Source organism: Nerophis ophidion, linkage group LG01, assembly GCF_033978795.1.
Source record: "Nerophis ophidion isolate RoL-2023_Sa linkage group LG01, RoL_Noph_v1.0, whole genome shotgun sequence".
Lineage (NCBI taxonomy): Eukaryota > Metazoa > Chordata > Actinopteri > Syngnathiformes > Syngnathidae > Nerophis > Nerophis ophidion.
This window is the reverse complement of record NC_084611.1, coordinates 73,721,190-73,738,713: the sequence shown is the minus strand read 5'-3', so window position 1 is coordinate 73,738,713 and position 17,524 is coordinate 73,721,190.

The following is a 17,524-nucleotide window of genomic DNA, read 5'->3' as shown; positions in this document are numbered from 1 at the left end:
TAACCATTCCATTTATGTCGAAATTTTGCAGCTTCAATTCACTTTCACCTCACTCTCTCGGCTTCCGCCTGCTCCAACATGTCACTCTTCCTTTGTGCAAGCTTCTAAAAGCAGTAGTTCGTCCGTCATCCTTTTTTGCTACTATGTCTATCATGATTACAACACACCCATGTTTGAATCCGGAAGTAGAAACACAAGTTGTTGCCGGAAATAAATTCGCTGAAGAATTACTACCGGCAACGATTAAAATGACCAAATCGGGTAAATAATCTTGATTCTATACGATTCTTGATTCAAAATTGGTACATTTTTAAAAACATTGGGGGCCAGTTCTATGATTGAGTACAAGCGTGACTCATTCATTGGACAGTTTTGCGTTTGGTCCAGCTGGCCGGAGACGTTTTTCCGGTCCATTATGGGTAACCACTCCATTTATGTCGAAATTTTGAAGCTTCAATTCGCTTTCACCTCACTCTCTCAGCTTACGCCTGCTCCAACATGTTACTCTTCCTTTGTGCTTGCTTCTAGAAGCAGTAGTTCGTCCGTCATCGTTTTTTGCTACTAAGTCTATCATGATTACAACACACTCTTGTTTGAATCCAGAAGTATAAACACAAGTTGTTGCCGGAAATAACGGAAATAAATTCGCTGAAGAATTACTACCGGCAACGATTAAAATGACCAAATCGGGTAAATATTCTTGATTCTAAACGATTCTCGATTCAAAATGCGTACTTTTTAAAAACATTGGGGGCCAGTTCTATGATTGACTACAAGCGTGACTCATTCATTGGACAGTTGTGCGTTTGGTCCAGCTGGCCGGAGACGTTTTTCTGGTCCATTATGGGTAACCACTCCATTTATGTCGAAATTTTGCAGCTTCAATTTGCTTCCACCTCACTCTCTCGGCTTCCGCCTGCTCCAACATGTCACTCTTCCTTCGTGCTAACTTCTAGAGCAGCAGTTCATCCGTCATCATAGTTTGTTACCAAGTCTGCCATGATTAAAACACACTTGTGTTTGAATCCGGAAGTGGAAACACAAGTTGTTGCCGGGAATAACGGAAATAAATACGCTGAAGATTTAGTTTCGGCAAAGATTACAATTACCAAAATGCGGTCAATATTGAACATATTATATATTGTTATGTACGTGTATTTTACTACAGTATATACTGTATAGACTTGCAGTGTGTAAGTAAAATGTTGATGGAGGGTTTTGCAGTTGTTTTCGAGGGCTTTGATAGCAGCAGCATCTTTTAAGCCTTTTTTTATCATCTTTAAGAGACCAAACAAAGACTCTCTCACACTGTCTCTCATAATGATTGTTAACAATAGGCAAGAAAAAAAAAAAGTGCAGTTCCCCTTAAAAGAAAACTGGTTTTGCTGAATAAAATTCGACCCATCCATTCATCCATCCATGTTCTACCGCTTGTCCTTTTTGGGGTCGCGGGGGTTGCTGGAGCCTATCTCAGCTGCAATCGGGCGGAAGGCGGGTACACCCTGGACATGTCCCCGCCTCAACTCACACATTTAATTAAGTCAAATCCAAATAAGGCAACACACAGCAGATACAGTATCATTTTTTTCATCAGGGGTGTCAAACGTACGACCTGAGGGCCGGATCAGGCCCACGGGGTGAGGTTAAAAAATTAGCCGAAATTTTTAAAAGAAAGAAACTGCAGTTCTAAATGTGTCCACTAGATGTCGCAATAACAATTCTTTGTATCTTTGTAGATGATGCTACATATGTAAAAAAATAAAAATAAACCACATGATGTTAGTGCACCAGCTAAGGAAAAAGAGCAAATTGCATAAATAACATACTGTAATTAGATTTTTATATTATTATTTTTTTAATCTCGATCTATTGAAAATCAACACCAATGAGTTGACTGATGGACATCATCACATCATTTATTCAGAAAGTATAAAAAAAAATACAATAAAGATAGGATAATATTAACCGCAACATTTAAGTGGGTGGGGGGGGGAACAATGACATCATGATATGTATATTTTCAGAATGTGCTTTTTTTTTATTTTCAAACAAAAAAAACAACAATTTGAAGTCGTCTTTATTTTTAATTTATCGTGCCGTGATTTTACCAGTCCGGACCACTTGGGAGTAGATTTTTCTCCATGTGGCCCCCCATCTAAAATGAGTTAGACATCCCTGATCTACATCAACAGAAGGGTTTGCCTGAGCGGCTGGACCTATCTCAGCTACAATCGGGCGGAAGGCGTTGTACACCCTTGACAAGTCGCCATCTCATCGCAGGATATATACATATATATAAATATATATATATATTTTTTTTATTTATTTATATATATATATATATATATATATATATATAAATGTATGTATATATATGTGTATATATATATATATGTGTGTATATATATGTATATGTATGTATATATATATATATGTATATATATATATATATATATATATATATATATATATATATACATATATATATATATATATATATATATATATATATATATATATATATATATATATATATATATATATATATATATTTGTTGTTTTGCTTAAAACCCTAATAGGAAATGTAGTCCAGTAACCTGCTCATTCATAAATATCTAAAATGCCCAAAATAAATTTAAAAAAAAAGATACATTAATTGTGAATTGTACTCTTTTTGTTCTTTATTTCTTTGTTTCTTTCTGACAATACAGCGAACACAAAGTGCACGTAATGGAAAGAAACATCACACAAATCAGTAACAACTTACCAAAGAAAACTAAAGAACACACAAAAGTGGATGTGTCCTTATTTAGTTCTTTACAATGGGATGATGATGTTTCACTTTTATTTTCATGTTAAAGATGAGTCCATGCAGCTGAAGAAAAATGAAAACATGTTTTAAAAAAAAATTAAAAACATGACCAAAAAGAAAAACCCAGCATGGGATGTGATATGTGTACTTTACCTACCTGATGCTGTTGTGTTGGTGGATTCCATAGAAAAATTGGAATCTGGAAGAAAATCCATGGTTGATAACTCCCAAATGCAGCCTCAGTTTCAATATTCCTGTGTCAGGTTGCTGCTCTTCATCACTGAGCGTCTTCCTCACTGCCTGTCAATCGTCGTCATCATCATAATCATCATCACGGATCGGAAGTAGAAACTCATGCGCCTAAAAGTGTGCACAAGTGCTATATTTCTCAATGTGGACAGTGAAAAAAAATCGCTGCAGGATAACTTCTGCATGTGTTTAATCCTCCCTTTTAACTGCGTGCGCCACTAAGCTGCAGTTCCAGTTTTGGCCGGCAGATGTCACTGTTGTCTCTCATTAGTCAACCCATGCACGTCTCGTGTCAGCATCTAATTGTGTCGCCAATAGTCCGCCTGGCTCGCCCTGCTGGAGGGAAAACCGGATCTAAAAAAAAAAAACAGTACTCATTATGGCTGTAGGTATAGAGCGTTCCAGCCCGAAGTTATAATGTCTCACTTGAAATTTTCAGGTGAGACATTAAAATCCACTGGATCTTTTGCATCCAGCAGTTTTTTAAAGGCCTACTGAAATGAGATTTTCTTATTTAAACGGGGATAGCAGGTCCATTCGATGTGTCATACTTGATCATTTTCCGATATTGCCATATTTTTGCTGAAAGGATTTAGTAGACAACATCGACGATAAAGTTCGCAACTTTTGGTCGCTAATAAAAAAGCCCTGCCTTTCCCGGAAGTAGCAGACGATGTGCGCGTGACATCACGGGTTGTAGGGCTCCTCACATCCTGACATTGTTTATAATCATAGCCTCCAGCAGCAAGAGCTATTCGGACCGAGAAAGCGACGATTTCCCCATTAATTTGAGCGAGGGTGAAAGATTCGTGGACGAAGAAAGTTAGAGGGAAGCACTAAAAAATAAAAATAAAAGAAAAAAGAAAGGCGACGGCTCCAGGCGGCAGTGGGACATTTCAGATGTAATAAGACCCATTTACTAGGACAGTTCTGGAAAATCCCATATCTGCTTATTGTGTTAATAGTATTTTAGTGAGATTATGAAGTCATACCTGAAAGTCAGATGGCTGCGGTGAACGCCAGTGTCTCTGAGAGAAGCCAAGGAGCCAAGATCACAACTGCCTTTTTGAGCTGCAGGAGGAGGTCGCATATTTCACTCACGTCTCCGGTAAGAGCCGACCTAATATCACAATTTTCCCATCCAAATACTTGCTGGTTGACGTAGCGAAACATGTTCGCTTGACCGCTCTGTGTTAAAGCTTCACAACAAACAAAGAAACACCGGCTGTGTTTCGTTGCTAAAGGCAGCTGCAATCCACCGCTTTCCACGCACAGCATTCTTCTTTATAGTCTCCATTATTAATTGAACAAATTGCAAAAGATTCAGCAACACAGATGTCCAAATTACTGTGTAATTATGCAATGAAAAGAGAGGACTTTTAGCCGTAAGTGGTGCTGGGCTAATATGTCCGCTACAACCCGAGAAGTCACAAACAAGCGTCATCATACGACGTTTTCAACAGGAAACTCTGCGGGAAATTTAAAATTGTAATTTAGTAAATTAAAAAGGCCGTATTGGCATGTGTTGCAATGTTAATATTTCATTATCGATATATAAACTATCAGACTGCATGGTCGGTAGTAGTGGGTTTCAGTAGGCCTTTAATCAAGCGTTATCTAGTTTTTTAGACATTTTCCTAAATCCATTTGAACCCGAGTGACTTTTTTTAAAATTATTATTAATACTATGTATTTCCTGTTTTGAACCCTGCTGCTTAGAAATCGGTGCAGCCAATTTATGGATTTTTATTTGTCAACGGATATAACGTTTTAATTCAATAAATATTTGACGTGCAACAAGCAGAAACATTGAAAAGGTATGTTATTGTTTGTCCTTTGGCGCCATCTTTTCAACAAATTTGCTCACTGCAGGTGCTGCGGGCGGAACGTCTGCAATATTTCCTTCTGTTTAGTGCTTTGAACAAAAGTACGAGTGCCATTCCATTTATTAGTCGTCCATAGCGTTCCTACCCGTATGGGTTCTTCATTCATCACTCCAAGCAACATTTATACGTTTTACAATATAACTAAAACCATTCATACTTACTAAACTGTCTCATGTGGGATTAATGATGAATAAATGATAAATGGGTTGTACTTGTATAGCGCTTTTCTACCTTCAAGGTACTCAGAGCTCTTTGACACTACTTCCACATTCACACACACATTCACACACTGATGGAGGGAGCTGCCATGCAAGGCGCTAACCAGCACCCATCAGGAGCAAGGGTGAAGTGTCTTGCACAGGACACAACGGACGTGACTAGGTTGGTACTGGGTGGGGATTGAACCAGGGACCCTCGGGTTGCGCACGGCCACTCTTCCACTGCGCCACGTATTAGTGTTGTTGATCTTTGTTGTTAGAGTTACTTTTTATGCTTACATGTTTACATGTGTCTATGTTAGTATTATTAACTTGCATTAGCATTCTTTTTATTTCAGTTTCACAAATTCCTCAGTAAATTCACTAAAATGCCACAATGGACTTATTGAGTCTGTTTAGCTGATTGGAGAGCTCTGTTCCGCAGCTAGTGGGTCCATGACAATGACTTCTGTTTTGTATGATTAGCCCTTTTACTGCCGTGTTACAAGCGCAGTTTGGAAACAAATAAGTTATATACGTAAATAAACATTGACAAAGTATTTCTGTGTAAATATCACATTTTGCAACATATATATATGTGGCCTATAGTTCGGTGTGGCCATACTTGCCAACCTTAAGACCTCCGATTTCGGGGGGTGAGGGTGGAGGGGCGTGGTCTGGGGTGGGGCATGGGCGTGGTTGGGGTGGGGGTGTCGTTAGGGGCGTGGTTAAGAGGGAAGGAGTATATTTACAGCTATATATATATATATATATATATATATATATATATATATATATATATATATATATATATATATATATATACATATATATATATATATATATATATATATATATATATATATATAAATATATATATATATATATATACATATATATATAAATAAGAGAAATACTTGAATTTCAATGTTCATTTATTTACACATATACACACACATATGACTCATCTATTCATTGTTGAGTTAAGGGTTGAATTGTCCATCCTTGTTCTATTCTCTGTCACTATTTTTCTAACCATGCTGAACACCCTCTCTAATGATGCATTGCTGTGTGGCACGCACAAAAGTGCTTTTATCAAATGCACTAGAGTCTGGAATCTTCCATCTCTCCCTAGCATGGCCCAAAACCGGTCAATCTTTGCTTCCTGAGGAGGATCTTCACTCCCAAGCACTATGTAGTCCACTACTTCTTCCCGGAGACTATCCTGGTCCAATCGCAGCTGCGGCTTGGAACTTACAAGCGTATTTCTTCATCTTACTCGTCGTCGGCGTCGCCATGGCTGTATCTTCCTCGTTCTTCTGCTTCGTCTCCTTGTTGTGTGCGCAGGTGTGCACTGCACTCTCTAAAAACCGTAGATGTTATTGTCACATATGGGGTGGGGCAGGGGCGTGGTTGGGGTGGGGGTGTTGTTAGGGGCGTGGTTAAGAGGGAAGGAGTATATTTACAGCTATATATATACACATATATATATATATATATATATATATAGGAAAGTTTCACCTCCAGGTATTTTAAACAAGGAATCACCGTGTGTTTGTGTGGCTAAAGGCTAAAGCTTCCCAACTCCCATCTTTCTACTGTGACTTCTCCAATATTAATTGAACAATTTGCATATATATATATATAGCTATATATATATATATATATATATATATATATAGCTATATATATATATATATATATACATATATATATATAGCTATATATATATATATATATATATATATATATATATATATATATATATATATATTCAAGTATTTCTCTTATCTATATATATATATATATATATATATAGCTATATATATATACATATATATATAGCTATATATATATATATATATATATATATATATATATATATATATATATATAGATAAGAGAAATACTTGAAGGGCTTCACGGTGGCAGAGGGGTTAGTGCGTCTGCCTCACAATACGAAGGTCCTGCAGTCCTGGGTTCAAATTCAGGCTCGGGATCTTTCTGTGTGGAGTTTTCATGTTCTCCCCGTGAATGCGTGGGTTCCCTCCGGGTACTCCGGCTTCCTCCCACTTCCAAAGACATGCACCTGGGGATAGGTTGATTGGCAACACAAAAAATTGGCCCTAGCGTGTGAATGTGAGTGTGAATGTTGTCTGTCTATCTGTGTTGGCCCTGTGATGAGGTGGCGACTTGTCCAGGGTGTACCCCGCCTTCCGCCCGATTGTAGCTGAGATAGGCGCCAGCGCCACCCGCGACCCCGAAAGGGAGTAACCGGTAGAAAATGGATGGATGGAAATACTTGAATTTCAGTGTTCATTTATTTACATATACACACGCATATGACTCATCTATTCATTGTTGAGTTAAGGGTTGAATTGTCCATCCTTGTTCTAGTCTCTGTCAATATTTTTCTAACCATGCTCAACACCCTCTCTGATGATGCATTGCTGTGTGGCACGCACAAAGTGCTTTTATCAAATGCACTAGAGTCTGGAATCTTCCATCTCTCCCTAGCATGGCCCAAAACCGGTCAATCTTTGCTTCCTGAGGAGGATCTTCACTCCCAAGCACTATGTGGTCCACTACTTCTTCCCGGAGACTATCCAGGTCCAATCGCAGCTGCGGCTTGGAACTTACAAGCGTATTTCTTCATCTTACTCGTCGTTGGCGTCGCCATGGCTGTATCTTCCTCGTTCTTCTGCTTCGTCTCCTTGTTGTGTGCGCAGATGTGCACTGCACTCTCTAAAAACCGTAGATATTATTGTCACATATGCATGTACAGTAAATGGCAGTATTGTCCTGTTTAAGAGTGTCCCAACATTGCTGTTTACGGCAGACGAACTGCTTTACGGTAGACGAAAACGTGACTGCTGTTGTTGTGTGTTGTTACCGTGCTGGGAGGATGTTAATGAAACTGCCTAACAATAAACCCACATAAGAAACCAAGAACTCGACCTCGATTATTCTACAGTTATAATGTCATTTGAGCAGACACGTTGTTTATATTGTGGGAAAGCGGAAGGCTGTCGACACGTCACTCAGGTCCACATGGAGCTGGAGGGGTCGTGGCCTACAGCTCCGCCTGCATTTCGGGAGATTTTTGTGAGAAAATTTGTCCCGGGAGGTTTTCAGGAGAGGCGCTGAATTTCAGGAGTCTCCCGGAAAATCTGGGAGGGTTGGCAAGTATGGGTGTGGCTAATACATGGAAACATATTTTTCTTCTAAAATTTAGTGGGTGTGGCTTATATCCCGGTGCGCTCCATAGTTTTAGTTTTGTTGGCTACATGTTGAAGTGATTGTACTCCTGAGTTAATGGTGCTGATCAATTTGAATTTATTATTATTTATTTACTTTATTTAATGTTATTTTTCAGTATCAAATGGTGCAAGTCGGTCAAAATTTTTAAAATTTAAATCATTGGCGTCGTTAGACCTATTTTAGGCGGGCTGTAGCCCAACTTTGCTTGGATGGCAACATGTTGCTCCAAAACCTCTATGTATCTTCCTGCATTAATAGTGTCTTCACAGATGTGTAAGTTACCCATGCCTTTGGCAATAATGCACCCCCATACCATCACAGATGCTGGCTTTTGAACTTTGCGCCTATTCTGGTTCCTTTCTTCTATGGTACAGAGGGCACAACGTCCACAGTTTCCAAAAATGATTTGAATTATGGACTCGTCAGACCACAGAATATTTTTCTACTTTGCATCAGTCCATCTTAAATGAGCTTTGGCCCAGCGAAGCCGGTGGCGTTTTTGGGTGATGTTGATAAACGGCTTTCGCTTTGCACGGTAGAGTTTTAACTTGCACTTACAGGTGTTGCGACCAACCGCAGCTACTGACAGTGGTTTTCTAAAGTGTTCCTGAGCCCTTGTGGTGATATCCTTTACACACTGATGTCGCTTTTTGATGCATTACCGCCTGAGGGATCAAAGGTCCGTAATATAATCGCTTACGTGCAGTGATTTCTTCAGATTCTCTGAACCTTCTGATGATATTACAGACCATAGATGGTGAAACCCCTAAATTCCTTGCAGTAGCTGGCTGAGAAATGTTGTTCTTAAACTGTTCGACAATTTGCTCACACATTTGTTCACAAAATGGTGACCCTCACCCCGTCTTTGTTTGTGATTGACTGAGCATTTCATGGAAAGTGCTTTTACTCCCAATCATGGCACCCACCTGTTCCCGATTAGCCTGTTCACCTGTGGGATGTTCCAAATAAGTGTTTGATGAGCATTCCTCAACTTTCTCAGTCTTTTTTGCCACTCGTGCCAGCTTTTTTGAAACATGTTGCAGGCATCAAATTCCAATTGAGCTAATATTTGCAAAACAATTATGTTAATTATCTTGTCTCTTCAGTTTATTCAATTGAATATAGGTTGAAAAGGATTTGCAAATCATTGTAATCTGTTTTTATTTACAATTTACACAATGTGACAACTTCACTGTTTTTGGGTTTTGTACTTTGCAGCGTTGTTTCCGAGTCAGTTTTAAAGGACATGTATGTGTAATCAATGTTGTGTCAATGTCTCGTGCCTGCTGGGATTGTTATGCAGAGGTGTATTTATAACAATTTTGTACACACATGATACTATTTATAGTCGCAGTGGAGAGTTGGTGGGTGCAAAATGTGATAAAAATGTTGACGTGTCAATTTTTAAGACTTCAATTTTTTGTCCACCAGATGAACCTACTGTACATATTGGGGGACGGGGACGGCGTGGCGAAGTTGGGAGAGTGGCCGTGCCAGCAAGGGTAACTGGTTCAATTCCCACCTTTTACCATCCTAGTCACGTCCGTTGTGTCCTTGAGCAAGACACTTCACCCTTGCTCCTGATTGGTCCTGGTTAGCGCCGTGCATGGCAGCCTCCGCCATCAGTGTGTGAATGTGTGAATGGGTGAATGTGGAAATAGTGTCAAAGCGCTCTGAGTTCCTTAAAATAAGGTAGAAAAGCGCTATACAAGTACAACCCATTTACCATTTACCATTCAAAGCATGCCGCAACAATTTGCAACTCTTAGAATTATCTTATTGGAAGCACTGTGCAAATTGTATACACATATAACCCACAACCAAGTAGATCATTATAGATTACAAGAGATCGTTGTGGCTTGTGCAGCCCTTTGAGACACTCCTGATTTAGGGCTATATAAGTCAACTTTGATTGATTGATTGATGATTTACAAAAGGCAGTTTTTCAGTTCCTACAAAGCAGGGGTCACCAACCTTTTTGAAACCAAGTGCTACTTCTTGGGTACTGATTAATGCGAAGGGCTACCAGTTTGATACACACTTAAATCAATTGCCAGAAATAGCCAATTTTCTCAATTTACCTTTAATATATATATATATATGTATATATATATATATATATATATATATATATATATATATATATATATATATATATATATATATATATATATATATATGGGTGTTTCTGTCAGTCATTCTGTCGTCCTTTTTTTTCCTTTTACGGAACGTTTTTTGCAGAGAAAAAATGATGAAAAAAACACTTAATTGAACGGTTTAAAAGAGGAGAAAACAAGAAAGAAATTACAATTAAATTTTGAAAGATAGTTTATCTTCAATTTCGACTCTTTAAAATTCAAAATTCAACTGAAAAAAAGAAGAGCAAAACTACCTAATTCAAATCTTTTTAAAAAATTAAAAAAAGAATGTATGGAACATCATTAGTAATTTTTCCTGATTAAGAATATTTTTTTAATTTAGATGACAAGTTTTAAATAGGTTAAAATCCAATCTGCACTTTGTTAAAATGTGTAACAAATAGGACCAAACTATATTTCTAACAAAGACAAATCCTTATTTCTTCTAGATTTTCCAAAACCAAAATTTAAAAAGAAATTCAAAAGACTTTGAAATAAGATTTAAGTTTGATTCTAAAGATTTTCTAGATTTGCCAGAATATTTTGGGGAATTTTAATCATAATAAGTTTGAAGAAATATTTCACAAATATTCTTTGTTGGAAAAACAGAAGCTAAAATGAAGAATTGAATTAAAATATATTTATTATTCTTTACAATAAAAAATAAAAAAAATACTTGAACATCAATTTAAATTGTCAGGAAAGAAGAGGAAGGAATTGAAAAGGTACATGTGTTTAAAAATCCGAAAAATCATTTTAAGGTTGTATTTTTTCTCTTAAATTGTCTTTCTAAAAGTTATAAAAAGCAAAATAAAAAAATAAATTAATTCATTTAAACAAGTGAAGACCAAGTCTTTAAAATACTTTCTTGGATTTTATAATTCTATTTGAGTTTGGTCTCTCTTAGAATTAAAAATGCTGAGCAAAGCTAGACCAGCTTGCTAGTAAATAATAAAATAAAAATAAAAATAGAGGCAGCTCACTGGTAAGTGCTGCTATTTGAGCTATTTTTAGAACAGGCCAGCGGGCGACTCATCTGGTCCTTACGGGCTACCTGTTGCCCGCGGGCACCGCGTTGGCGACCCCTGTTATAAAGAGAAAGCTAGGAGACTGTTCTTCCTGAGGCGGCAACTGCACTCCTGGATTCGGTTAAACTTTTACAGGCGTGTCACAGTGTGGCATACCAGGCGGGCATAGAAAGAGTGGCCAAAACAGCGCAGAAGATAGTAGAAGTGACACTGGCGGAGTTGCAGGCTTTGTTTGCACACATTAAGCACCTCAAATATGAAGCTAGGAGCATATGCATAGACACCTGAGTACTGTGTTACCTGTCCACTCCCCTGCCCTTGGGGAGGACATACCGCTCAATTAAAAACCGGACAAACAGACTCCGGAAAACCTTTTTCCCCCAGGGGCTCATCTGTTAATCAAGGGGTGTCAAACGTACAGCTCGAGGCCTGCAAACAGGTTTTATCCGGACCGCAGGAAATTTTTGAATGCAAGAAACTGCTGTTTTAAAGGCCTACTGAAACCCACTACTACCCACCACGCAGTCTGATAGTTTATATATCAATGATGAAATATTAACATTGCAACACATGCCAATACGGCCTTTTTAGTTTACCAAATTGCAATTTTAAATTTCCCGGGAGTTTCGTCTTCGAAACGTCGTGTAATGATGACGTGCACGCAAGACGTCACTGGTTTTTAGGAAGTATGAGTGCTGCGCACACACACAGCTAAAAGTCGTGTGCTTAAACGGCATAATTATACAGTTTTTTCGACTTCCGTGTTGCTGAATCTTTTGCAATTTGTTCAATTAATTTTGGTGAAGTCACAGTAGAAAGATGGAGTTGGGAAGCTTTAGCCTTTAGCCACACAAACACACGGTGATTCCTTGTTTAAAATTCCTGGAGGTGAAACTTTCCTAAAGATCGGAGCGCGGTCAAGAGAACATGGATCCCAACCGAATGTCAACCAGCAGGTTTCGGTGAGAAAATTGTGGTTAAAAAGTCAGTTCTTACCGGAGAAAGCTGAGCTTGTGCCGTCCATAGCTGCCGTCGACTCCCCTGAGACACTGCGCTCCAACACACCCGTAGAGACACCCTTCCGACTATCAGGTAATATTTAACTCACTAAAACACTAGCAACACAATAGAAAGATAAGGGCTTTCCCAGAATTAACCTAATAAATGTGTCTAAAAACATCGGAATCCGTCCCAATGCGATCGCGTTTTTTTTTTTTTTTCTAGTCCGTCGCTATCAATATCCTCAAACACAAATCTATCATCCTCACTCAAATTAATGGGGAAATTGTCGTTTTCTCGGTCCGAGTAGCACTTTTTGTTGGAGGCTCCCATTAAAAACAATGTGAATATGTGAGGAGCCATCAAACATGTGACGTCATCGTTTGTGCCTTCCGGTAAAGGCAAGGCTTTTCTCTTAGCACCGAAAGTTGCAAACTTTATCGTGTATGTTCTCTACTAAATCCTTTCAGCAAAAATATGGCAATATCGCGAAATGATCAAGTATGACACATAGAATGGACCTGCTATCCCTGCTTAAATAAGAAAATCTCATTTCGGTAGGCCTTTAAAGGCCTACTGAAACCCACTACTACCGACCACGCAGTCTGATAGTTTATACATCAATGATGAAATATTAACATTGCAACACATGCCAATACGGCCGGTTTAGTTTACTAAATTACAAATTTTAATTTACCGCGTGTTTGTGATGTTATTGGTTGGAGGGGACATATTAGCCCAGCACCACTTACGGCTAAATGTTGTCTCTTTTCATCGCGCAATTACACAGTATTTTGGACATCTGTGTTGCTGAATCTTTTGCAATTTGTTCAATTAATAATGGAGAAGTCAAAGTAGAAAGATGGATGTGGGAAGCTTTTACCCTTTAGCCACACAAACACATGGTGATTCCTTGTTTAAAATTACCGGAGGTGAAGCTTTACTATGGATCAGAGCGGTCAAGTGAACATGGATCCCGTTTACATGTCAACCGGCAGTTTTCGGTGAGAAAATTGTGCTAATAAGTCGCCTCTTACTGGAGATCAGCAGAGCTTCTGTCCTGCTGCAGCTTCGTGACTTCTCTCAGAGACTGGAGTCAACACACCCGTGGACACACCCCTCCGACTAACAGGAACTATTTAACTCACTAAAACAATAGCAACACAATAGAATGATAAGGGATTTCCCAGAATTATCCTAGTAAATGCGTCTAAAAAAATCTTAATTGCTCCCAATGTGATCGCCTTTTTTTTTTTTCTAGTCCTTCACTTTAAATTTCCTCCTCCACGAATCTTTCATCCTCGCTCAAATTAATGGGGAAATTGTCACTTTCTCGGTCCGAATAGCTCTTGCTGCTGGAGGCTATGATTGTAAACAATGTGAGGATGTGAGAAGCCCTACAACCTGTGACGTCACGCGCACATCGTCTGCTACTTCCGGTAAAGGCAAAGCTTTTTTATTAGCGACCAAAAGTTGCGAACTTTATCGTCGATGTTCTCTACTAAATCCTTTCAGCAAAAATATGGCAATATCGCAAAATAATCAAGTATGACACATCGAATGGACCTGTTATCCCTGTTTGAATAAGAACATCTCATTTCAGTAGGCCTTCAAATGTGTCCACTAGACCAGTGTTTTCAACCTTTTTTTGAACCATTCATTGAAAAAATCCCGAGGCACACCACCAGCAGAAAACATAAAAAAAAAAAAAATGAAACCCAGTAGCAGATATTGATAATAAAAAGTTGTTCTCACAAGTGTTGGATTTGAACACACCTACTCAGTGGCGTAGTGGTTAGAGTGTCCGCCGTGAGATCGGTTGGATGTGAGTTCAAACCCCGGCCGAGTCATACCAAAGACGATAAAAATGGGAGCCATTACCTCCCTGCTTGGCACTCAGCAATAAGGGTTGGAATTGGGGTTAAATCACCAAAAATTATTCCCGGGCGCGGCCACCGCTGCTGCTCACTACTCCCCTCACATCCAGGAGGGTGATCAAGGGTGATGGGTCAAATGCAGTGACTAATTTGGTCACACTTAGTGTGTGTGACAATTATTGGTACTTTAACTTTAACATACCAAAGACTATAAAAATGGGACCCATTACCTCCTTGCTTGGCACTCCGTTCCTTCAGGTCTTCCATTCATGTTCAGTGTTCACCTACAAAGCCACCAAATGTATGTGCTCGCAAGGGATGCAAACACCTCATTCTGTGTTTTAAGAGGGTTTTTTTTACGGGTTTTAGGAGTGTTTTTTTACGGGTTTTAGGAGTGTTTTTTTACGGGTTTTAGGAGTGTTTTTACGTGTTTTAGCAGTCTTATTACGTGTTTTAGGAGTAATTTATGTTTTAGATGTCACTGTGCATCTCTTAGGAGTCATTTTATATGTTTTAGTCATTTTAGAAGTTGTGGGAGAGTTTCAGATGTAATTAGACACATTTACTAGGATAATTCTGGAAAATCCCTTATCTGCTTATTGTGTTAATAGTGTTTTAGTGAGATTGTAAAGTCATACCTGAAAGTCGGATGGCTGCGGTGAACCCCAGTGTCTCTGAGAGAAGCCGAGGAGCCAAGATCACAGCTGCCTTTTTGAGCTGCAGGATGAGGTCGCGTAATCCATTCCAGTCTCCGGTAAGAGCCGACTTAATATCACAATTTCCCCATCCAACAACTTGCTGGTTGACGTAGAGAAACATGTTCGCTCTGTGTTAAGCTTCACAACAAACAAAGAAACACCGGCTGTGTTTCAGTGCTAAAGGCAGATGCAGTCCACCGTTTTCCACCAACAGCATTCTTTTTTGATGTCTCCATTATTAATTAAACAAATTGCAAAAGATTCAGCAACACAGATGTCCAAAACACTGTGTAATTGCGCAATGAAAAGAGACGACTTTTAGCCGTAAGTGGTGCTAGGAGAACATGTCATCTCCAACCAATAACATCGCAAACACGCCTCATTATACGCGTCATCATTCCGCGACGTTTTCAACAGCAAACTACGCGGGAAATTTAAAATTGTAATTTAGTCAACTAAACCGGCCATATTGACGTGTTGCAATGTTAATATTTCATCATTGATATATAAACTATCAGACTGCGTGGTCGGTAGTGGTGGGTCTCAGTAGGCCTATCATCATTCGCTTTCATTAATTTGCAGATGTTTATTTTTTGTCATCCTTTATTGAAAAGAAAAATATTGCTTTCATATATGTCTCTTTTCAAATCATCAAATATGTCGCCTTGCTTTTTTTTTTTTTTTTCAAAGCATGGTTTGCTCTTCCCCCATCTCCTTTCTCCACAAGCAAAAATCACCTTGGCAACAATTTTTTAAAAAGAAAATGAACTTAAATCTCATGAAAGAACATAAGTGAGTTGTTTGAATAAACTAGATATTGGATATTAATATGACTGTTTTATTACTAGTTGGGGAAACCTTGTCCACCATTGCACTTTGTATGCAACGGCACACTGTCGTTTGTCCATTTAAAGATTTTATCAATGGTTTTTATATATGAATAAATGTTTTGTGTGATTATCACCTTTTTTGTGTGGAGACTCCTTGTCGAGGTCACAACACATCCTTGGCATGTTGGGTTCTAGAGCAAACGCAACTCCATCCATCCATCATCTTCCGCTTATCCGAGGTCGGGTCGCGGGGGCAGCAGCCTAAGCAGGGAAGCCCAGACTTCCCTCTCCCCAGCCACCTCGTCTAGCTCTTCCTGGGGGATCCCGAGGCGTTCCAAGGCCAGCTGGGAGACATAGTCTTCCCAACGTGTCCTGGGTCTTCTCCGTGGCCTCCTACCAGTTGGACGTGCCCTAAACAACTCCCTAGGGAGGTGTTCGGGTGGCATCCTCACCAGATGCCCAAACCACCTCATCTGGCTCCCCTCGATGTGGAGGAGCAGCGGCTTCACTTTGAGTTCCTCCCGGATGGCAGACCTTCTCACCCTATCTCTAAGGGAGAGCCCCGCCACACGGCAGAGGAAACTAATTTCGGCCGCTTGTACCCGTGATCTTATCCTTTCGGTCATGACCCAAAGCTCATGACCACAGGTGAGGATGGGAATGTAGATCGACCGGTAAATTGAGAGCTTTGCCTTCCGGCTCAGCTCCTTCTTCACCACAACGGATCGATACAATGTCCGCATTACTGAAGACGTCGCATGAAACGCAACTCATGGTAAAAAAAAAAAAAAAAAAGCCTTCGGATTTGCTATTTCATGGTCATGCAATGAATTAAAAAATAATCAGAGGATTCCTGAACTTCAATTATTTTTGAAGCCCCACTTAACCTCTTAAGGCCCAAGCTGTTTGTTTTCATGCTTTTTTTTTTTCATTTCTCTTTGCTATTTGGATTTATTGACCCTAATTAGAGTAAAACCTAAAAATCATCTTTTAATATGATTACTTAGTCCATAAGTACACAAATGTGTACTTCATGTGTAGTGACATGCACATTTTTATTTTTACACTTTTTTTTCCAAATTCCATAATATGTTATACTATTCTGATTGATTGATTGATTTAAACTTTTATTAGTTCTAAATGGTAACACCCAATTAAGTGTTTCAACTTGTTTAAGTCAGGGTCCACGTTAATCAATTCATGGTACAAACATATACTATCAGCATAATACAGTCATCACACAAGTTAATCATCACAGTATATACATTGAATTATTTACATTATTTACAATCCGGGGGGTGGGATGAGGAGCTTTGGTTGATATCAGTACTTCAGTCATCAACAATTGCATCAAGAGAGAAATGGACATTGAAACAGTGTAGGTCTTACTTAGTAGGATATGTACAGCCAGCAGAGAACATAGTGAGTTCAGATAGCATAAGAACAAGTATATACATTAGAAATACATTTGATTGTTTACATTAGGTTATTTACAATCCGGGGAGATGGGATGTGAATGGAGGAGGGTATTAGTAAAGGCTTGAAGTTG